This window comes from Notechis scutatus, chromosome 1 (genome assembly GCF_049901735.1).
Source record: "Notechis scutatus isolate UNSWTSFEM ecotype Mainland chromosome 1, rNotScu1.2, whole genome shotgun sequence".
Taxonomy (NCBI): Eukaryota; Metazoa; Chordata; class Lepidosauria; order Squamata; family Elapidae; genus Notechis; species Notechis scutatus.
Window position 1 is genome coordinate 146,277,123 of NC_142009.1, and position 24,448 is coordinate 146,301,570.

The 24,448-nt window shown below is 35.7% G+C and overlaps 1 protein-coding gene across 3 annotated transcripts in view; it reads right to left on the reverse strand.

Moving 5' to 3' along the window:
• The window catches only part of RANBP17 (RAN binding protein 17), a 191,996-nt gene that overhangs the window by 103,034 nt on the left and 64,514 nt on the right, over positions 1-24,448 (reverse strand). The window lies entirely within an intron of this gene.

Here is a 24,448-nt window from a genome sequence, read left to right on the forward strand (position 1 = left end):
TAGTTTTTAAAAATGATTATTTGTAAGTGTTTAGGTCCTTGGAACCTTTAGATAGATACACACATTGGGGAATACATACCAGAATTATCACCATGTATGAAAGCATCATCATGATTTGGTCAATGAAATACTTTTATTGAAAAGGAGCACTGGGACAAATAGCTTAGAAGAAACTGCTAGAAAAAAATGTGCAGGACTTATGCACATGGAATCACATTCCCACAAAAAGGCAGAGACAGACAATTCTCCAGAAAGGATACTGTATTTAAGATGTGGTGACATAAGCTTTTATCTGGTTATAAATTCTACTAAACTCAATGAGGCTAATCCTGAGTAGACACATCCAACATCAAATTCATAGAGTCAAAGGATCATAGGGCTGGAAGGGACCCTTCCCCTCTAGTCCAACACTCTGATCTAGGCAGGAGTTCTTATACCATCCCCGACAAATGGTCGTCCAATCTTTTCTTGAAAACCTCCAGTGATAGAATACCCACAATTTTGGGAGGCAAGTTGTTCCATTGAATAATTGTTCTGTCAGGAAATTCCTCCTTATTTCCAGGCTGGTTCTCCCTCTGACAAGCTTCTACCCATTGCTACTTGTGTTGCTCTCAGGTGCTATGGAAAATAAAGTGACCTCCTCTTCCCTGTGATAGAAATTCAAGGATTGGAAGACTGCTATCAGCTCTCCCTATGTCTTCTCTTTGTTAGGCTAAACGTAACTAGTTCCCAAATTCTTAAAATTAAATCTGATGCATAGTATAATTCTCACTGACTAGCTCCTCAGAAGGCAGGTCCAATAGGTGATAGGAGGGTCAAAGAAATATATGTAAAGGGTAGAAATTAAAGCCTCTTATTCACCTGGAAATTACAATCTAGGGATGACAAATCATTATTCTAACCTATATTGTGAAGTATAGGCTGCCCACAGCAGCCCTAATTACTAAATCATATGACTGAGAAGTGCTTATTCCAAGATATCAGAGGACAATTTGATTTACAGCAATTCTCTGGTGTCTAGCAACATATAATGTAGTATTCCTGAAACAAATTGCAACATAATTCATTTTCCCTATATAGAACCCAAAGAAGCAGCAGCCCAATAGCTACTTAGCAAAATGAAAGCTTATGGTCAGGTCTATGATCTTTTTTTGAAAATTGGTACCAAAAACAATGCCCATATCTGGATTACTTCAACTAAAGTAGGTGCATCCAACCCAAGGCCTACAAGCCGCATGCAGCTCTGGACAGCAAGTAATGCAGCCTTACAAGATCATGAACTTTTAACATTATTGTGTGGTTTATAAAGATTAACTATATTATATGGTAGATACAGATACAGTACAGATACAGAAGGAAGGGACCTTGTAGGTCATCTAGTCCACCACCCCCACCCCACCCAAGCAGATCCTACACCATTTTTGACAGATGGCAGTCCAATTCCTCTTTACTCACAGCGGCCCAGACAAGCTTTTTGATATCACTCACATCAATGTTGACAAGGGGAGATGACACCCTAACACGTGAGGGCTTGATGTTCTTAGCATTACTTAACATCAACATGAAGCCTCTGACTGAACTCATAGTTCAGGGTTAAGTATCCCCAATAGTTTGATGGTACCCAACTGTTATATCACAATCCCAGACAAGCCAATCAATGATGTTAATTATCTATTTTAGTATCTGAAACTGCAGATGGAGAAGAAGAGGCAAGATCTAGTGCCTGTATTTGGACTCCCTGGATTTGGAAATGATATGTCTTTAGCAACAGATTAAACTGCACTATCCCACTTGGGGTTGGACTGCAATGGAGGAGGGGGGTGTCTTCACTATGATTGACATGCACCAACTGCATTCTTTTCTGAAGCAAGGGACCTCCAAATAACAACTTATGCTTTAGTCACCTGATGTGTGGATGTAAATGTCCTTGAGGGACAAGAGAAGGAGTAGTTACAGACTAGGGAACAGTCAAATAAAAGGCAACATAGCCCTCAGAAAGATGTGGGTGTGGCAAATGATTAAGATTAAACACATATACTGTGGGTTCATCCACAGATTAAACATATGTTTTCAATTCAGGTACAGATCATTCTGCATGTATGTGGTATAATCTGATGAAAGATGACGTTGAAAAATATAGTTTGTATAGGTTCACTTTCCTACACTTTGCATAATATATATGTGTATAAAAAGAATAGCGCGATGACTGTTTTTGTATATATATAAGAATGCCCTCTTTATTACTAACTCTTGCCAAATTATATACTATTCCTTGAAGTATGTGAAATTATCATTCCATTTTAGAGTTACCACTATAAGAACATATTTATTTCCTTTTGTTTCCAAATATGCTTACCCTTTACACCATTAATGAGGAACATTAAAAAATAAACGTTCACTTGCATTGCACCAAAATTGATTTTTTTAAAATACAGTAAGCACACATTACAATGGACAGTACAGAATATACTTTATTTGAAATTACATATACTATGAGTTTTGGTATTTTAGTGAAAATTAATAAATTATCATTCACTATTTCATAAAAGCTCTTGCAGGGTAACAATGAATTGACTTCAATTGCAAATAATAATGTTTACTAATTGGTTATTCTGCTACAAAGCAAGGTTCAAAAGGTTAATTACAGCTTGATCACCATTTTATCTAGAAACGTGAAGCCAATTTCTATATGCCTATAAAATGAAGATGTACTGCATGCATTACAGTACACTGACAAATGATTGGACCCTCTAATATCAATGTTATAGGCATTAACATTTGCTCTGCCAGTAAAACTGTCAGCTCTTTTTAATTCTGAAGATATATAAAAGTGCTGCAAATGCTTTAGCTTCCATTTTATTAAATTCATGGAGTGCCAAATAGGACCAAAATGTGTTGTCCAGTTATATCCAAAATTAGAGATTAAGGAAATGAAGTTAAGAACCCTAATGAAGAACAATATATATAAGCATAACTAGTATGATATGTCATTGATTTGAGGTTCCCATAATAAACTAAATGGATGTATTTGCAATCTCACCCGAGTCCTCTGGGCTGCCTCATCATTGAGTATTGGGGGTAGGGTTTTCCTGGGACCGATGAGAGAAGAATGTCAGGATCATACGCCATGAGTGTATAATCCCAGCAGGATCACCCAAGGCATGAAGGTAATCTCAGCTACCCTGCTAAAACACCTAGTAACCAACAATACTAGACTTAACAACTGCCTCGATCTCATCTTCTGCAATAGTTTGAATTCAATTTACAGAATACAAATTAAAGAACCCTTTTCAACAGTGACCACAGCATGATTGACTTTTGTCTCAACATACATCCACACAAAAATCAACACAACAATGTGATCCCCAATTATAACTTCAAAAAGGCAACTATGATCTTATAGACAACGATCTCTCATCCCTTGATTGGCAATTTCTATTCACTGGATGCAATACCGTTGAAGACCATTATAATATATTTTTACTTGAAGTGAAGAGTCATTAAAATATATGTACTAATAACAACTCCCAAAACCAGAAAAAACAGATTACCCATAACAATAAGGAAGCTTCAATCCAAAAGAGATCACTCTGGCGGAAAAATAAAGCTGGTCATGTTGCCAACTTCAAAAGCTGATACAAAAATTTATGCAACCAGATAAAGACTGAATGCACCAATTATCACATTAAACAAGAGGAAAACCTACGCACCAATTCCACCCGCGCTTTCTACAATTTTGTAAGCAACAAACTAAAAGACTCAAGGCCCATCCCACCCCTGAAAGGACCTAATGGTAAAGACTGCAATGATGACACCATTAAAGCCAACATCTTTAACACATTCTTTGACTCAGTATTTGTAAACAGCAATGGATCATGCCCAGTATTTCCTAGTCGAACCAGACAACTACAATTATCTAATACATATCGATTTTACAGAAGACAATGTTGAAAAAGCACTACGCAATCTAAAACTATCTCTATCTATTGGACTAGACGGATATGTGCCTACTTCTTAAAAAAGCTATCCACTGCCATAGCCAAACCTCTAAGCATAATCTTTGAAAAATCTTTCAGGACCAGCTCCTTGCCAAACCTATGGTCACTGGCCATGGTCATCCCCATCTTCAAAAAGGAGACCCCAGCCTAGTTGAAAATTACAGACCACTCTCTTTATGCTGCGTCACCTGCAAAGTCATAGAATCAATTATTAACCAATCCATTATCCTCCACTTAGAAACAAACAACCTACTTTCTAATAAACAATTTGGTTTCAGGAAAAAACTATCCTGCAATCTGCAACTCTTACACTGCAAAAACATATGGACTCCACAACTCGATCAGAGCAACTGCATCCTCTTCATTGATGATGTAAAGCTATTCAACACCACAGACAATACTGCCACCCTTCAAAAGACTTTGACTATGTATCAGAATGGTCAAACAAATGGCAACTTCAAATCTCAACAAATAAATGCTCTGTCTTACATACTGACAAAAAAATATATCAGAAAATAAAATACAAGCTGAATAGTCAAGACCTTGTTGATGATCCAAACTCTGTCAAGGATCTTGGAGTACTCATCTCTAATGATCTAAGTGCTAGAGCCCACTGTAACTACATAGCCAAAAAGGTGTTAAGAGTTGTTGTTAATCTCATAGCTTTTTCTCTGGTAATATTACTACTAACTAGAGCTACAAAACATTTGCTAGACTTACTTGAATACAGCTCATCAGTTTGGAACCTACATTATGTATCTGACATTAACAGTTGAGAAAGTCAGAAATATTTCACAAGAAGAGTTCTCCACTCCTCTACTCGTTTGCAGAATACCTACACCAGAGAAATTCTAAAGAAAACCTAGAACTACTGCCTTCAGTCCAATGTTTTTCTCTACAAGACAGCTTTTTGGCAGGCATTATATACAATCCTTGTATCTAAATGGAGACTTTTTTTTCATAATTGCAATGTCCTTACATTCACAGTCTGTTAGTACAACATGCAAAATCTATACAGTGCAGAAACAGCACATTAACTCTTAATGCTGTCACTGTGGTGGAAAAAAATCCAAACATAATGGCATATTAAGCTAGTTTTTAAAAATGATTATTTGTAAGTGTTTAGGTCCTTGGAACCTTTAGATAGATACACACATTGGGGAATACATACCAGAATTATCACCATGTATGAAAGCATCATCATGATTTGGTCAATGAAATACTTTTATTGAAAAGGAGCACTGGGACAAATAGCTTAGAAGAAACTGCTAGAAAAAATGTGCAGGACTTATGCACATGGAATCACATTCCCACAAAAAGGCAGAGACAGACAATTCTCCAGAAAGGATACTGTATTTAAGATGTGGTGACATAAGCTTTTATCTGGTTATAAATTCTACTGAACTCAATGAGGCTAATCCTGAGTAGACACATCCAACATCAAATTCATAGAGTCAAAGGATCATAGGGCTGGAAGGGACCCTTCCCCTCTAGTCCAACACTCTGATCTAGGCAGGAGTTCTTATACCATCCCCGACAAATGGTCGTCCAATCTTTTCTTGAAAACCTCCAGTGATAGAATACCCACAATTTTGGGAGGCAAGTTGTTCCATTGAATAATTGTTCTGTCAGGAAATTCCTCCTTATTTCCAGGCTGGTTCTCCCTCTGAGAAGCTTCTACCCATTGCTACTTGTGTTGCTCTCAGGTGCTATGGAAAATAAAGTGACCTCCTCTTCCCTGTGATAGAAATTCAAGGATTGGAAGACTGCTATCAGCTCTCCCTATGTCTTCTCTTTGTTAGGCTAAACGTAACTAGTTCCCAAATTCTTAAAATTAAATCTGATGCATAGTATAATTCTCACTGACTAGCTCCTCAGAAGGCAGGTCCAATAGGTGATAGGAGGGTCAAAGAAATATATGTAAAGGGTAGAAATTAAAGCCTCTTATTCACCTGGAAATTACAATCTAGGGATGACAAATCATTATTCTAACCTATATTGTGAAGTATAGGCTGCCCACAGCAGCCCTAATTACTAAATCATATGACTGAGAAGTGCTTATTCCAAGATATCAGAGGACAATTTGATTTACAGCAATTCTCTGGTGTCTAGCAACATATAATGTAGTATTCCTGAAACAAATTGCAACATAATTCATTTTCCCTATATAGAACCCAAAGAAGAAGCAGCCCAATAGCTACTTAGCAAAATGAAAGCTTATGGTCAGGTCTATGACCTTTTTTTGAAAACTGGTACCAAAAACAATGCCCATATCTGGATTACTTCAACTAAAGTAGGTGCATCCAACCCAAGGCCTACAAGCCGCATGCAGCTCTGGACAGCAAGTAATGCAGCCTTACAAGATCATGAACTTTTAACATTATTGTGTGGTTTATAAAGATTAACTATATTATATGGTAGATACAGATACAGTACAGATACAGAAGGAAGGGACCTTGTAGGTCATCTAGTCCACCACCCCCACCCCACCCAAGCAGATCCTACACCATTTTTGACAGATGGCAGTCCAATTCCTCTTTACTCACAGCGGCCCAGACAAGCTTTTTGATATCACTCACATCAATGTTGACAAGGGGAGATGACACCCTAACACGTGAGGGCTTGATGTTCTTAGCATTACTTAACATCAACATGAAGCCTCTGACTGAATTCATAGTTCAGGGTTAAGTATCCCCAATAGTTTGATGGTACCCAACTGTTATATCACAATCCCAGACAAGCCAATCAATGATGTTAATTATCTATTTTAGTCTCTGAAACTGCAGATGGAGAAGAAGAGGCAAGATCCAGTGCCTGTATTTGGACTCCCTGGATTTGGAAATGATATGTCTTTAGCAACAGATTAAACTGCACTATCCCACTTGGGGTTGGACTGCAATGGAGGAGGGGGGTGTCTTCACTATGATTGACATGCACCAACTGCATTCTTTTCTGAAGCAAGGGGACCTCCAAATAACAACTTATGCTTTAGTCACCTGATGTGTGGATGTAAATGTCCTTGAGGGACAAGAGAAGGAGTAGTTACAGACTAGGGAACAGTCAAATAAAAGGCAACATAGCCCTCAGAAAGATGTGGGTGTGGCAAATGATTAAGATTAATCCACAGATTAGTGGGTTCATCCACAGATTAAACATATGTTTTCAATTCAGGTACAGATCATTCTGCATGTATGTGGTATAATCTGATGAAAGATGACGTTGAAAAATATAGTTTGTATAGGTTCACTTTCCTACACTTTGCATAATATATATGTGTATAAAAAAGAATAGCGCGATGACTGTTTTTGTATATATATAAGAATGCCCTCTTTATTACTAACTCTTGCCAAATTATATACTATTCCTTGAAGTATGTGAAATTATCATTCCATTTTAGAGTTACCACTATAAGAACATATTTATTTCCTTTTGTTTCCAAATATGCTTACCCTTTACACCATTAATGAGGAACATTAAAAAATAAACGTTCACTTGCATTTCACCAAAATTGATTTTTTTTAAAATACAGTAAGCACACATTACAATGGACAGTACAGAATATACTTTATTTGAAATTACATATACTATGAGTTTTGGTATTTTAGTGAAAATTAATAAATTATCATTCACTATTTCATAAAAGCTCTTGCAGGGTAACAATGAATTGACTTCAATTGCAAATAATAATGTTTACTAATTGGTTATTCTGCTACAAAGCAAGGTTCAAAAGGTTAATTACAGCTTGATCACCATTTTATCTAGAAACGTGAAGCCAATTTCTATATGCCTATAAAATGAAGATGTACTGCATGCATTACAGTACACTGACAAATGATTGGACCCTCTAATATCAATGTTATAGGCATTAACATTTGCTCTGCCAGTAAAACTGTCAGCTCTTTTTAATTCTGAAGATATATAAAAGTGCTGCAAATGCTTTAGCTTCCATTTTATTAAATTCATGGAGTGCCAAATAGGACCAAAATGTGTTGTCCAGTTATATCCAAAATTAGAGATTAAGGAAATGAAGTTAAGAACCCTAATGAAGAACAATATATATAAGCATAACTAGTATGATATGTCATTGATTTGAGGTTCCCATAATAAACTAAATGGATGTATTTGCAATCTCACCCGAGTCCTCTGGGCTGCCTCATCATTGAGTATTGGGGGGTAGGGTTTTCCTGGGACCGATGAGAGAAGAATGTCAGGATCATACGCCATGAGTGTATAATCCCAGCAGGATCACCCAAGGCATGAAGGTAATCTCAGCTACCCTGCTAAAACACCTAGTAACCAACAATACTAGACTTAACAACTGCCTCGATCTCATCTTCTGCAATAGTTTGAATTCAATTTACAGAATACAAATTAAAGAACCCTTTTCCAACAGTGACCACAGCATGATTGACTTTTGTCTCAACATACATCCACACAAAAATCAACACAACAATGTGATCCCCAATTATAACTTCAAAAAAGGCAACTATGATCTTATAGACAACGATCTCTCATCCCTTGATTGGCAATTTCTATTCACTGGATGCAATACCGTTGAAGACCATTATAACATATTTTTACTTGAAGTGAAGAGTCATTAAAATATATGTACTAATAACAACTCCCAAAACCAGAAAAAAACAGATTACCCATAACAATAAGGAAGCTTCAATCCAAAAAGAGATCACTCTGGCGGAAAAATAAAGCTGGTCATGTTGCCAACTTCAAAAGCTGATACAAAAATTTATGCAACCAGATAAAGACTGAATGCACCAATTATCACATTAAACAAGAGGAAAGCCTACGCACCAATTCCACCCGCGCTTTCTACAATTTTGTAAGCAACAAACTAAAAGACTCAAGGCCCATCCCACCCCTGAAAGGACCTAATGGTAAAGACTGCAATGATGACACCATTAAAGCCAACCTCTTTAACACATTCTTTGACTCAGTATTTGTAAACAGCAATGGATCATGCCCAGTATTTCCTAGTCGAACCAGACAACTACAATTATCTAATACATATCGATTTTACAGAAGACAATGTTGAAAAAGCACTACGCAATCTAAAACTATCTCTATCTATTGGACTAGACGGAATATGTGCCTACTTCTTAAAAAAGCTATCCACTGCCATAGCCAAACCTCTAAGCATAATCTTTGAAAAATCTTTCAGGACCAGCTCCTTGCCAAACCTATGGTCACTGGCCATGGTCATCCCCATCTTCAAAAAGGGAGACCCCAGCCTAGTTGAAAATTACAGACCACTCTCTTTATGCTGCGTCACCTGCAAAGTCATAGAATCAATTATTAACCAATCCATTATCCTCCACTTAGAAACAAACAACCTACTTTCTAATAAACAATTTGGTTTCAGGAAAAAACTATCCTGCAATCTGCAACTCTTACACTGCAAAAACATATGGACTCCACAACTCGATCAGAGCAACTGCATCCTCTTCATTGATGATGTAAAGCTATTCAACACCACAGACAATACTGCCACCCTTCAAAAAGACTTTGACTATGTATCAGAATGGTCAAACAAATGGCAACTTCAAATCTCAACAAATAAATGCTCTGTCTTACATACTGACAAAAAAAATATATCAGAAAATAAAATACAAGCTGAATAGTCAAGACCTTGTTGATGATCCAAACTCTGTCAAGGATCTTGGAGTACTCATCTCTAATGATCTAAGTGCTAGAGCCCACTGTAACTACATAGCCAAAAAGGTGTTAAGAGTTGTTAATCTAATCTTACGTAGCTTTTTCTCTGGTAATATTACACTACTAACTAGAGCATACAAAACATTTGCTAGACCAATACTTGAATACAGCTCATCAGTTTGGAACCTACATTATGTATCTGACATTAACACAGTTGAGAAAGTCCAGAAATATTTCACAAGAAGAGTTCTCCACTCCTCTACTCGTTGCAGAATACCTTATGCCACCAGACTTGAAATTCTAGATCTAGAAAACCTAGAACTACGACGCCTTCAGTCCAATCTAAGTATAGTATATAAAATCATACATTGCAATGTCCTACCTGTCAATGAATACTTCAGCTTCAACCATAACAATACAACAACTCAAGGTTAATCGCACCAAACTTGATTGCAGAAAATACGACTTCAGCAACAGAGTGGTCAATGTCTGGAATACTCTACCTGACTCTGTGTTTTCTTCCCCAAACCCCAAAAACTTTAACCTTAGACTTTCTACTATTCACCTCACCCCTTTCCTAAGAGGTCTTTAGGGAGCGTGCATAAGCACACCAACGTGCCTACTGTCCCTGTCCTATTGTTTCTTTTATTTTTCTTATATGTATCCATGTGTTCATAACTATGTTTTACTTATACTTATCTCCTTCCAGAAATTAGAAATTTGTACATTGGTTTAAGAATGTTTATGGCAAGAGATATACAAATAAACAAATCCTTCTTTGCTTCCTCAACTGACTGGATCTGTTATAAACATTACACATAAGATTTGTTGGACTGATTCCCTAACGGCCTCTGAAAAAAAATTGCAGAACAAAATTTCACACGTGAAAAATCATGGGACACAGTCCCACTGTTTCCTTTCTCAGCAACAGAAAATGCTGGTGAACAGGTAATCCTGACTGGCATAGATTTCCCAAACTATCCAAAGTTTAATAAACAAATGTGGATAATTTACCATCATTGTATCACCCTACTCCCAGGTGCTTTTAGTTGAAAGATTATAAACACTTTTTTCAGTCGGGTTTCAGACCAGGGAATAGTACACAGCAGGCATTGATCATGCTTGTTGATGACCTCTATTGAGTGCTCAAAATTTGTTGAATGATGATCTGTGTCATAAACTAGGCTTGATGAGCATCTACTTAGCCATATTAGAGTGCTCTGTAATTTGATATCATTGTCCATGTAATACCCCTTTTATGCTCTCCTACACCCACCTAAGCTCCTAAAACTTCTTGATTCTTTTAGACTTTTGTTTCTATATATACTTGGTTTTAATAGCTACATTTTTATATCTTTCATATGTTTCAGACTCTGATGTATCTTACATGCTTTTTAAATTTTAATTGAATGAATCTATTTACACTAGCCTATGACCACAACAAAGGTTTGATTTGATGACCTCTGAGACAGCAGAGATGGAAGAGGTGCAACAGCCTATTTCTCCTTGATCTCTGAGTGGCGTTCAATACTACCAATCACAATATCTTTCTGGACTGCCTATAAAGATTAGGGGCATAGTATTACTGTAGTTCTCAGTTCTCTTTCTTTCTAGTGGGTTTCAGTTGGCATTGCCAGGGGGAGGTGAGACTGAGCCCAAGACCTCTGATGTGTAGGGTGCCTCAAAGTTTGATGCTGTCACTCCTCCAGTTTAATATCTCCATGTGGCCCTTAGTCATGTTTGTTTGGAATCAGGTATCAATATGTTGTTTTACATCTTGACTGCAAACCAAACAGATGCTGCCAAAAAATTGTCCAGTACCTGAAAGCTGTAGAGATCTGGATGGGGAGACTAAATTGAGGCTCAATCCTAACATGACTGAGTTTGTTCTATTTTTAGTCACGGATAGGATTGCACCTCTCTAATTGAACACAATTTGGGGGGCTTCATGAACTGACAGATTTTGTTTGAGGAGTAGATAACACTGTTGCCAGTAAAGTCCTTGAACAGATTAATCTTCTGAGCCAGTTGCTAGCATTCCTGAACAGGGAGGCCCTTCAGACAGTCACTCACACCTTGGTCACCTTTCGAATGTGCTATTGCAATGAGTTCTGGAGCTGCTTTGAAGATCATTTGATACCTGCAGCTGTTCAGAATATGGTGGCATAACATGTATGGATATGCCAGAATATGCTAATATAACATATCTACATTAGGAGCTGCAATGGTTATCAGTTGTCTTCCCACGGTAATTTAAGATGCTGATTGTTACCTATATAATTACTTGTAGCACTGGTCCTGCATATCTAAGAAACCATGCTGCTCCTGTACCATCTTGCCCATCCTGTATTGATTAAATAGTTTTACCTGATGGAACTAGGAAGTAACCATTCCCTGTTCCATTCCCCAGATATTTGCATAGCCCTTACTTTGACTTCATTCAAAAAAGCCCTAAAACTCCAGTTTTTCCCACAGGCCTTCAGCGAGGGTGTATGGTGGGCCTCTTATGAGATTCTTTTATATTTAGGTTATACGTTTTATTGCTCTTTGTGAGACTTTTTTTTTTACTTCTCTATTGTTTTGAATATGTTTCTTAACATTATATACTACTGAAATTTGTTATGGGGTTTTCTGGCCTTATAAATCTGAGAAATAAATAAACTAGTGATTTGTTTTTGGTTACAATTAGAACTAATGAGAAAAATTACATTAGGATGAAATTCCTAATTACATTTTGATGTCACATGACCCCAAATATACCAATGCACACATTATATATACTCATGGCAAGAACTCATGGCTTTATAAAGATTAGAAAGAATTACTAAAATTGTTCTGATGCTATGCATGCCACTTGACTATTGACTGAAAAAGGATTTCCCATTCAGCATGTGCAAAACTTTTTAGCCAGCAGTAAGAGCTAAAGACCACCAGCGCTCCCAAGTATCTTGAAGCAAAATGGATTTTATATTATGGCATTTAAATAATAATTTATCTATATTTGTAGAACAACTAGGATTTAGCATAAACTAGAGTTGATTCCACTCTAATTCTAGTCATTTTATTTAATGTGAACAACCATATACAGATACAAATTTACTAAAGTCTTAAAAATTGTTAAAACAATTTAATATCAGCCATATTTAATCTGAAATAATCATACTTTTGGCAATTCCAAAAGTGCATTCAGTATTGGCTAGTACAAGAAATCAGCTGCACATACGATGAGTGATATAAATCAATGCAGAAATACATAGATCTGTACATAGTTCTTTGTGAATACATTACTACATTCTGCATCAACTTAATATCTACTAAATCATTCATGAAAATAGGAATGTATATTTATATGTTGCTCTTTGCCAATTCAAAACCTGTACCTTTCAAAAAAGACTGCTGATTCAATTACTCCAGAACTATTACCTTTCATTATTAAATGATGTTGACAACTGTCATTTTAGTATAGCTCTGACTGACCTTAGGAAAACTTGATAAGATGAGAAGGGAGGAAGCGAGAGAAAGGAGAAGCATTTCACTAAAAGAATGAAAACCACAAATTTCTCCATTTATATTTTACAAAGAAAGTGCCTGCTGACAAAACAATTAGAGTTTATGAAAGCCTACATCGTTTTTTTAAAGTACTAAATTGCATCAACTGCATTACCACAGTAGGTCTCATACAACATCATCACTGTAATAAATGATGAAGTGTTCTATGCAGAGTGTTCTATTTGGAGCAATGATTCATAGTGCTCAGGGAAAAAAAATGCTGACACTTCCATAAGACATTTCCCGTAAAAGGTTGAAGTCCTTAAGCAGCAATAAATAAATAAATAAATAAAAAGAACAACAACAACAAAAACCAGCGTCCATCATCTTTAAACCATATTGATTTCTGCAGGAGATTTAAAAGGATGTTTACTTATTTCCCATCATTTTTGTCACTACTGTAACAGTTCTCTTTCCACTGAATAAACCTCTCATGATCCTCCTGGAGATTAAGGTCAGACAAAATGTCAAACTCCTAATGCTAAGTGCTTTTACATTAAAAATTAATATCAAATCACCAAGTAAAATCCAAACAAGAACTCAAACATGTAAACAATACACAATATGGGTAACAATGACCATTAAAAAAAAGCAATAGTGTATACATGGGAAACATAATTTGCAACAAGTAAGAGTTTAACCTTTCAAACTTTCATTCTTGCAACCTTGTTATTTTAAAGTAGTCTGTTTGATATCATATTCTTTAAAAGTGGGTAATCTATGTGGACATGAAATGCAATGTCATGCGACCATGTCACTTAGTGGCAGCAAATCCGGAAGTCCTGGTTGTTGTCATAACACAAGGACCTTGTGGGTTGTTAAGCAAGGATCCCACATATTCGGGACTTCCGATTTCCTGATGGTTTCCACATTAATTTTGTTTACAGGAAACCAGCTGGGAACATTGGAAATTGCAGGGATGCTGCAACAGCCAATATTTCAAGGACCAGTTGTAAATACCACACATTCAGCACTATGATCAGTCCCTGAACAAATGATCGTAACCTAAGGACTACCTTGTAATGAAACAGATCAGAAAACAAAACCCTAAAAGAATATGTATTAGCACTTTATATACATGTATAGAGGTAGAATATATTTATTCTAATAAGAATATTTGTTCCCAGTTTTTCACTAAAAGAAATTTGGCAGATGGAATCATATACGGGTATCCACAAATAGCATATATCAATTCAAAATAAAAGAGCATCTATTAACACTCCTAAGAAGACATTTGGTGGTTAAAATTGCCACTACATTTCGTTCTATGTACAGTATATACCCAAGTATACAGGCCTGATTTGTAGAAAGAAGCATAAAGGGGAGTTTAAAGCGGTTTCTGTAAAGGGAATTTAAAAGAATAATGTCTGTAAAATTACTTTACAAAACCAAGATAAAGAATTTAATTGATAAATTTGGGGGTACTGTATCATCCATTATTTTAGAGAGAACTCAGAACAACTCAGATACCTTGAATTTATAGACAGAAGGAGCCACAGGAACCAGTTTGCTTAAAGTGTAAAATTTGTTTTGTTATATAAATTGAAAGAGTCATCCTTTTTAAAAATGTGGACTACTTAATGCCGGAGTTTAATTATTTAGTACTGAAATTCTTCAGAACTGGGAAATATTTCTTTCCCTGTAAAATGTGTGTCTTTGTCTTCTCATGGCTGTTACTATAGTGCTGCAATTCTTAATCAAACACATTTGAGGGTTTTTTTAAATAGCATTTTATGATATAAACAAGCTTTTGAGCATACTGGTTCTATCATTCTTCCCAAGCAATAATTACAGGACAGCATCAACCACAGCAATAAGGTACTGAGGATTGATTACCATCCCCTAAAAATTTGTAAACAGGAAATCAAGACTTCTCTCTTCTAAAATATTGTCTAAATGAATAAAAATTAGTGTAACCTTAAATACAGCATCAGCCTTAACACCATTCAGTCTAGACATCTTTGATGGAGTATTAGCTTCAGCTCACATCAAGCAGCTGGCCATTAGTGGCTATTAAGAAGCTATTTAATACACATGCAGAAGCAATGTAACATGGTAATGGGTATATTATTCATTAGTAACTGGAGACTTGCAGACTCTTGACTGGTTAGTCAAATTCCTTCCCACCTACCAAGACCCACACCTTGTAAAACAAAAGTTTTACTGTCAACACTTACAATTGCCATTACCTGCCTGGGCAGCTAGGATTTTTGTGTATATTCCCAAGAGTTTATTGCAGCAGGATAGAAATTGGCGGTGGAGAAAGGCTGAGAACATTAGTAACAAAACGGACAATTTTTGATCATTACACAAAAATCCACATAAGCAAGCCTCTAGTACACTGTGGTTAGTTATGCAAGTGGAAATGCCTGCTTGATGAAATCCAGTGTCACCTTAAAAAGATTAGCTAGACATGTGTTAAATTTAAAATACAACAGATTGTTTGAAAATGGTAACACACATAGCTCTTTGTGCTATTTCCACAAAGGCTCTTAGGGTATTGTTACAGCCATCACCAATTTCATTAGCTTTTACCCTGTTGCAGATGCCAACAGAAATGGACAAGAATGTTCAGTAATTTCAACCTTTCAAGCCAAGCTGGGAATTAAAATTCATCATATAATATTGATAAATTTGTAATGCAGGAAATTTTTTTTTACAAAAGGCATATATTACAAAATATAGACATAAAAATGTGTATTTAAAAGAAAAAATGAATTATATGAGGCAAAAGTATATACAGATTAGGCATAGTTTAGCAGAAAATGAAAATAAAAGTATGTGAGCTCTTTTATGCAGATTTTTAAAAATATTCTTACAATATTTTTAATAGTCTCACAAAAATATACTGAATTTAAGACTGGAAAAATGAGGAACTGAGAAAAGTCTTGATAGATTTGACATCTCTGAATTTTAAGCTGTTGTTAAAAAGTTGGCAGCCATAGTAAAATCTTATAGGTTTAAAATTCATCCATTATTTTAGAGAGAACTCAGAACAACTCAGATACCTTGAATTTATAAACAGAAGGAGCCACAAGAACCAGTTTGCTTAAAGTGTAAAATTTGTTTTGTTATATAAATTGAAAGAGTCATCCTTTTTAAAAATGTGGACTACTTAATGCCGGAGTTTAATTATTTAGTACTGAAATTCTTCAGAACTGGGAAATATTTCTTTCCCTGTAAAATGTGTGTCTTTGTCTTCTCATGGCTGTTACTATAGTGCTGCAATTCTTAATCAAACACATTTGAGGGTTTTTTTAAATAGCATTTTATGATATAAACAAGCTTTTGAGCATACTGGTTCTATCATTCTTCCCAAGCAATAATTACAGGACAGCATCAACCACAGCAATAAGGTACCGAGGATTGATTACCATCCCCTAAAAATTTGTAAACAGGAAATCAAGACTTCTCTCTTCTAAAATATTGTCTAAATGAATAAAAATTAGTGTAACCTTAAATACAGCATCAGCCTTAACACCATTCAGTCTAGACATCTTTGATGGAGTATTAGCTTCAGCTCACATCAAGCAGCTGGCCATTAGTGGCTATTAAGAAGCTATTTAATACACATGCAGAAGCAATGTAACATGGTAATGGGTATATTATTCATTAGTAACTGGAGACTTGCAGACTCTTGACGGGTTAGTCAAATTCCTTCCCACCTACCCAGACCCACACCTTGTAAAACAAAAGTTTTACTGTCAACACTTAAAATTGCCATTACCTGCCTGGGCAGCTAGGATTTTTGTGTATATTCCCAAGAGTTTATTGCAGCAGGATAGAAATTGGCGGTGGAGAAAGGCTGAGAACATTAGTAACAAAACGGACAATTTTTGATCATTACACAAAAATCCACATAAGCAAGCCTCTAGTACACTGTGGTTAGTTATGCAAGTGGAAATGCCTGCTTGATGAAATCCAGTGTCACCTTAAAAAGATTAGCTAGACATGTGTTAAATTTAAAATACAACAGATTGTTTGAAAATGGTAACACACATAGCTCTTTGTGCTATTTCCACAAAGGCTCTTAGGGTATTGTTACAGCCATCACCAATTTCATTAGCTTTTACCCTGTTGCAGATGCCAACAGAAATGGACAAGAATGTTCAGTAATTTCAACCTTTCAAGCCAAGCTGGGAATTAAAATTCATCATATAATATTCACAGTTCTTTGAATTCTGTAATGCAGGAAATTTTTTTTTACAAAAAGGCATATATTACAAAATATAGACATAAAAATGTGTATTTAAAAAGAAAAATGAATTATATGAGGCAAAAGTATATACAGATTAGGCATAGTTTAGCAGAAAATGAAAATAAAAGTATGTGAGCTCTTTTATGCAGATTTTTAAAAATATTCTTACAATATTTTTATAGTCTCACAAAAAATATACTGAATTTAAGACTGGAAAAATGAGGAACTGAGAAAAGTCTTGATAGATTTGACATCTCTGAATTTTAAGCTGTTGTTAAAAAGTTGGCAGCCATAGTAAAATCTTATAGGTTGTGAAATTGGAGTAGCAAAGAGTAATGTCATTATTACCTAGCTACCTAGAAATCCTATACTACAGTCCTATAACTATTTTCTCTAGTGTAAGTCCCACGTTAACATAACGAAGCATGCCTGTAGAAGATAAGTTACAAAAATTCTGGTATGAGAAAGCAAGCACTATAGACATCTATTATAATGCCTTTGTATTAACAGATAACAGATAATCAGAGTTGGAAGGGACCTTGTAGGTCATCTAGTCCAACCCCCCTACACCATTTCTGACAGATGGCAGTCCAATCTCTTCTTGAAAGTCTCAAGTGATGAAGCTCCCACAACTTCTGAGGGCAAGGTGTTCCATTGGTTGATTGTTCTCACTGTCAGAAAGTTTCTCCTTATTTCCAGGTTAAATCTCTCCTTGTTCAGTTTCCATCCATTATTCCTTGTCTGGCCTACAGGTGCTTTTGAAAATAGCTTGACCCCTTCCTCCCTGTGGCAGCCCCTCAAATAATGGGAGACTGCTATCATGTCTCCCCTGGTCCTTCTCTTTACTAGACTAGCCATGCCCAGTTCCTGTAACCTTTCTTCGTATGTTTTAGTCTCCAGTCCCCTAATCATCCCGGTTGCTCTTCTCTGTACTTTTTCTAGAGTCTCAACATCTTTTTTGTAATGTGGTGAACAAAACTGGATGCAGTACTCTAGGTGTGGTCTTACTAAGGCTTTATAGAGTGGAATTAGTACCTCCCTTGATCTTGATTATATCCGTGTTAATACAATTTAGGATTGCGTTAGCTTTTTTGGCTGCTGCTGCACACTGCTGGCTCATATTTAGCCGGTTGTCCACTAAGACTCCAAGATCCTTCTCACAGTTACTGCTATTGAGCCTGGTTTCACCCAGTCTATATGTGTACTTATATATATTATATGTGTAAAACCAAACACTAATTGCTAGAACCAAACGCCTGGCAGACAAGACACACATAAAGACTGAACTATGCACCCTGACTAAAGTACTGACAGCCAACGGCTTCCACAAAAGCAAAATCACCGGCTTGATCCACAAAAACACACTGAGACATAATGGAGACCTAGAAGATGAACAGACCTATGGAACAGCTGTCCTGCCCTACATAACAGGTACTACAGACAAAATCAGTAAGATACTACACAGGCATCACATCAAGACTGCCTTCAAAACAGACAGAAAAATAGCAGCCATCCTTAGAAACCCCAAAGATAAAATTGACCTGGAAAACCAAGGCATATATGAAGTCCCCTGTGCATCATGCCCGGCCACATACATTGGACAGACCAATAGAAGAATAAGTACCCGACTGGATGAACACAAAAATGCAGTAAAAAAGATGGAACACACTTCCTCACTAGTCCAACATATGAAAGACACAGGTCATAGCATCAACTTCAATGGCACCAAAACCCTAGCCACTATAGAAAACCCCAGCCACAGAATTATCAGAGAAGCCATAGAGATTGAAAAAAGACCTGAAAGCATGAATAGAAGAAATGATTCCACCAGACTGTCAATCATTTGGAAGCCTGCACTCACAAACAAAAAAATCTCCACACCACTAGCCAGACAAACACCTGGGCACAAACAGATCCCCCCTGATACCTCCAGCTCAAACACACCCCAACCAGGCACCCAGATGAAACCTAGCTTCCTAACAAATGATAGCCATCCATTTACTCGGAGCCAAGCTGCACTAAAAGCCTCCAATACAGGAACACAATGTTGCCAGCCGATCAAGACACACACACAAAAAAGCCACAAAACAGACAGAAGATATTAGAAACACCAATCAAGCAGAACACAGCAAACTCCAAGACCAATAAACACAGACCAAGACTCCCAACCAATCAGGATGAAGAAAAAACCATTCTGGCACAGCAGTAGGCTAGCCCCAAATTTAAAACTGAAACAACTGTAAAAGTCTGACTCACAGACAAACACAATACAGAAGCCTGAGGATGGCAGATGAGATTCTGCCGAAACTTTGCTACAACTTTAAAAGCACAACTATAATGACGTGTGAAAATACCCGAACAAAGCTGAATACCATACATGTAAGTACCCACGAAAACTTAAGAAAACATATGTATATGTATATGCATATGTATACATACATATATATATATATATATACATATATAAATGTATATTTAATATAAAAAAAATTATATTAAATATATTAGCTTTTTAAAAAAATTCGTATTAGTGGTCCTCGAGATTTAAAAGTATGAATTTGGTGGTCCCTGGGATCCAAAAGGTTGGCGACCCCTGATCTAATGGAACTCAGGAAGAGAGCCTTTTCTGCAGGGGTACCTGCCCTTTGGAACATCATCCACTTGAAGTCAGATTGGCCCCAAACTTGCTGGAGTTCTGGAATGACATGAAAACAAAGTTTTACCTGTGGCCTGAGGATCCAGTAATATGGGTACGGGATATGTAAGGTAATCTTATTGTTAGGAGAATTGATTGCACTTTTCCACAAATTATGTTATATGGTTTTAATGGTTTCATTGTTGTTAATGCTTTTTGTTATTTTAAAAATATTTTGTTGTATTATTCTTTTTAAATTTTTGTTAGCCTATAGTCACATATGTGAGATGGCTATATATATTTTATAAATCCCCTTTGCTAATTGACTGCCAGTTGAATGATATAGAACCACTATGGACGTACTTGCATTTATACTGTTAGCAAACTTTTAATCTTTCTATATGCCTTATTTATATTATGAGTCCTATATTACAGTAGTATTAAAGCCCAACTCTAAACCAGTACATCTGTTTAATAAACATGATAAAAAGTTACCTGAAGAAACTGATAAAGAAAGCAGGAAAAAAAATCAGACAATAGCTTGGGATGATCCAATGTAATGGAGAAGACAACAGGGAATCTGGACATAAATACTGCCCCTCCCCCCATATGATAGAATGGAGAAGTAATGAATTGAAGATAAAGAATGATAAGGTAAGAAGGAACTATACAGTTGGGACACTGCTGAGTTCACTAGGAAAAGTCAAAGAAACATGGGGCAAAAAGCAAGAAAAAGGAGTATGTGTGAGTCTGGGTTTCATAAAAATGTCTTAAAGAATATTTCTGAAAGAAAAGTGAATGACATATGAATCTTATATGCTGGAGAATGGGTGAGAAACAGAGGAAAGAAAACTTAATGAACAATAAAGAAGAATGAGCTCTAAATTCAGAAACTTACCTTACAAGATACTCTACCTTTACCTCACTAATTGTTTTCCTATGAATTGGATGCTTTATCACTGCAATCCCATTATGGCAGCCATTTTATGAACACACAGGGAATTTTGTTATTCTCAACATGCCATGTTGTAATCACCAATGCAAACAGATTATATTTCTAATTTTAAAAAAGTCCCTTTTTTCCTGCTTGGTCAGATTTTCACAGCTTTAGGACTACAGATCAATTGGGGCTGGGAAAGTCATGTTCTCCATTATGGCTTTTAAATAGGCATTGCTAGGAACATCTTCACAAAAAATCATGAACCGGTTTTCACAAGTTTAATGTTCTAATAATTAGATCTTTATTTTATTTTACTGCTTCTATATTTTAGACTTAGTTGTGTTTTGTTCAAACAGCTGGAAAAACCATATTTATTCATAATAGAAATATTAGAAAATTTGTCAATAAATTTTATGTTATAATAATCTGATACCTAAACTGTTGATAATGTGACACCCTTGTTAAACAAAAGTGTCTGGAGAAAATGATGGATTAATTGATGGATGGCTAAGGTTTCTCTCAAATATAATGGCTTCACCAATTTGATTTGATTTGTGTAAAATAACTTTCTCTAATAAACAATTTGCTCAGAGGCAATAGAAGAAATGAATGGTTATCAAACCAAACTTAATTAGTCTATCCTAGATTGATATTACTTGGGGAGTCTTCATTTTAATTGTGAGGGGCTGAATACAAAGAATTTGGTTCATTATATTTTTTCCTAGATAAACATTATTGTGTAACTACCTATGGAATAATAACATGTGAATTCATTTTAATAAATGCTTGTAAAGTGAATTTGCTAATCATGCCACACTAAACACGATTCCTTTAATTATTTTCAATATTTAACTGCTAGTTCAATCCTGTTGTAGACAGTCTGTAAAAGTGATTTGTATTTGATATGCCAAACTAATTATACTGTAGAAACCATTATAATTATAATGAACTTCTCCACAGCAAGGAAGCTATTTAAAAACTATGGAAAAGAACACAGCAAAAGATCTACATATTAAGACAGTACAGTATTTTATAAGACTAATATATTTCTGTTCACTCTGAACAGTTTCATCTTACAAAAAGATACAGCAAGAAAGGCAAATGGAAACTCTGAATTTTTCACTATTGTCACTGATCAATACTATTCCTGAACATGGCTATCCAGCAGCACTATGCATATTTGATTCTTGGAGACATACACTTGTTGTGACACTAAAATCGTGTCACTTAGAATTTAAAGATTCTAAATGGTATATGTTATGCCTGGGATCTGACAGAATTGACAAATTTCTATCATTTACAAGTCTTGCCAAAAAACCATGATTAGGAAAGTCTATAACATATCTATTTGCTTATTAATTTCTTTGATGAACAATGGTAACTAAATAAACTTATGATATATTCAAATATGGATCCAAGTATTTATTTCAAAAACCTTTAACCATTATGAATAGCAAGTTATAAATAAATATTAATAGAAACAGAATTGTGCCTCTAACACAAAACTTCAACTGTTATGACCCTTCTATAATATTTTTTTTCTTTCTAGTATTTTTTCTTTGTGCTGAGAAGGTCATTTTTTGGTTACTGTTAACAGTTTCATATATTCCATAGTGAGGGGCTTTGTCTTTTTTCTATTCTATTTACTTTCACTGGTAGAGGAAATTGTTGAAGATGGTGTAATACAGTTTGGTAATAAAGATTTGATAAAGGCAGTAGCACCAGAAGAAAGCTACAAATATATGTGATGTTGGGAACCTTCCAAATTATTACAGATTCAACTCAAAGAAAGTACTTCTTCCAAATATATTAAACAAGTTCAAAATTCTTTGAAATCGAAGCTAAAAGGTGAAAACATCACAAAAGCATCTTGGCAGTTCCCATTATACAATATACATCAGAAATAAGTTGGCTAGATCCAGATGGAACTTGATAACTTGGATCAGAAAACAAAAAAGCTACTGACAATCTACCATGCTATTGGTATTGATAAATGATATTAACTGTATTTGTCAAGAACCAAAGGGGACAAAGGACTCCTACAGGTGAAACAAACTGTGGGGGAAGAAAAACATCACTTGAATGACTATATTAAGAAAAGCAAAGAAGCATTACTAAAGGATGTCAATCAAGGAAAGCTTCTGAAAACAATAAAGGTAAAAGCTGAGTATAGAAAACAAACATTTGAAAACCAATTTGTTAATTGGAAAAACTAGCCAATATATGATCAATACTTGAAGATATAGAAGAAAAACCCAATAAAACCCCCAAATGGACACTAGCTCAATAATTCTTAGGTTCTTGGCTAGGATTTTAATTATTAAGTTTCCACCAGACCGTGAATTTAACCGTAGATTACTGACACATAATAATAACAATAACTTGCAACCATCACTGCCCGCTTCCGAAATGGAAAGTCAATGAGAAATTCAGCAGGAAGTGCGTTAAACAACCCACAGTGATTCACTTAGCAACCACAGCCAGATCTGACATTGTAAGTCAGGTATAGTCATATGACATTTTATTTTAGGATTACATCGACACAGCTGTCAGTCCCAGTTGTGGTTTGTATGACGAATACCTGTACTATGTAAGCCATTATTAGATTGCAGTGGTGTAGAAGTTGAATAAACAATAAACATATACATTAGGCCCCTAGAGACATATTAGATACCTGCCCAGACTTTTTGAGTCTGACTCAAGAAACACTTCCAGAGAGCAAATGCCTATTTTCTGTTTGAGTATCAAAAAGGAATCACTTATTATTGTGAGCTACAACAGTAGCACATTTAGAACATTTATTTATTTTTTTGTTGTACAAATTTGGTACTGGTTGTTGAAGGAACACTTTTTTTTCTATGGAGGTGGAGGAAGAATATCGTAACATTTTCCTGACTTGGCTTTTGGCTCTTAGAATAACTTTGGTCTCTGTGCAATACCGTTCATTATCACAGAGTAAATAAAAGAGAAATGTATGTTCATATAGAGCTGAACCTACAGACAAATTTAAGACTATAGCCTGCCATCATCGTCCATAAGCAAAATAATTTTGAATGTGCAAGGAACATTTTTTGTATGTTACTGCATAGTTAGAGGTTTAGACTGTGTCTCAAATTCACTGTGCAAAGCACAATCCTGATTGAGGTTTCCAAGGGCTATTCAGACTCAAGTAGATTAATGCCGTCAATAATGTAAAAACTATTAAGTGTTCTGAATTATTCGTGTAGCCAAACTCTTATTCGCTTAGCTGATGAAAATTCATTTATGGCATCATACTCATAATCTGTTCTAACAGCATCTGAAAGAACCCAGCTCAGGCATGCAAAGGAACCAGCAAGAATGAGAAAAATGGTAACACGGTTTCTACCCCTTCATAAAAAAAACAACCCAGCAAATATGTACAAATAATTCAGTACAACATGACTAGCTTGATATTCTATTTTTTCATCCTCTGAAAA